Source organism: Condylura cristata, unplaced genomic scaffold (assembly GCF_000260355.1).
Source record: "Condylura cristata isolate star-nosed mole 26May11 unplaced genomic scaffold, ConCri1.0 scaffold00078, whole genome shotgun sequence".
In the NCBI taxonomy this organism is placed as follows: domain Eukaryota; kingdom Metazoa; phylum Chordata; class Mammalia; order Eulipotyphla; family Talpidae; genus Condylura; species Condylura cristata.
The window spans coordinates 58,304-59,531 of record NW_004567179.1 but is presented as its reverse complement, the minus strand read 5'-3'; positions in this window follow the sequence as shown (position 1 = coordinate 59,531).

The following is a 1,228-nucleotide window of genomic DNA, read 5'->3' as shown; positions in this document are numbered from 1 at the left end:
GGTTAAATAGGAAGGACCTTCGCTCTGCCACTAGTAATCTCATTGAAAAGTATCAAAGGACACGAGCTGCGATTGCTCGATTGCTCGTGGGCCGCGAGATTGCGCCCTGTGCAGGTGCAGGTGAGCGGCTCCTCTGGCCACAGGGCTGCGGCGCTGAGCTCGCCTGGTGCTTTGCGTGTGGAGACCCCTCCCCACGCCTCCTGTGCGGGTGCTCCTGGCCCTGGCCGGGTCTGGGCAAGGCCGCTGGCCCTGGGCTGCCTGTCCCTGGAGGGGCCCGCCCGCCCTCCCTGGCGCCCAGGCCTGAAGGGGAGCGGTCAGCTCGGGCCTTGGTCAGGTCCGGCTCCTCCGCCCAGGCCTCTGCCTCTCTGGCTGGCAGCCCAGGCCCCCGTGGGAAAGTTGCGTGTGAGACTGAGCCCCAACCTCAGAAACACAGCAACACCCCTGAGGCGGCGAGGTGCGTGGCACTGGCTGGCATCTGGGCTCTCGCCAAGAACTACACGCGCTAGAGAGTCCAACTTTTGTGTGATGTAAACAGGTGTGTTCAAGTGGTTGGTTGTGGGGGGCTCTGTGAAGGGAACTTCAGCTGTGGCCTGTTTGAGTTTGTGGTAATTACTGACAAAATAAGACGAGGATGAATCACAATGCAGGAGACTCATCTCAGGAGAAGATGGCGCTGGCCTGGCCCAGTCGGGCCCAGGAGCAGGAACCGCCCCCCCCCCGCGGGTGGGGCTCAGAAGCGCAAGGCCAGCAGCCGCCTGACCACCGGCACAGCAGAGGCCCGGCCAGCCACGGCCTCAGAGCTGAGGCGCCTTCTCCCAGCCCCACGGCCACGGAGGTCACGCGCCACCCCAAGCAGGAGTCGGATTTTTGCGGGTCTCAGGAACGGGGAGGCGGGAGCGGCCGAGGGCTCACCTGGCCTCGCCCCAGCTCCCAGCTGTGAGGCCTGTCCCCGCGGCCAGCACTGGGCGGCGTCCATGGCCAGCCTCTGCCGCAGGGGCTGGCAGCCACGTGGCCTAGAGCAGCAAGCCAGGCTGCTGGGCACTGGGGCGGTGGGGGGGCTCTCGGCTGCTCTTTCCCACCAACCCCTAGAGAATCCATGTGGGTGGGAGGCTGCCAGAGCCTCCAGGGCTGGCGGGAGCCCGGCTGCCCTGGGCAGGCGCTGTGACCCCGCACTGGCACCACGCTGGGCCGGGTGGGGGTGGGTGCCCAGCTGCTAGAAGGCTGCCCC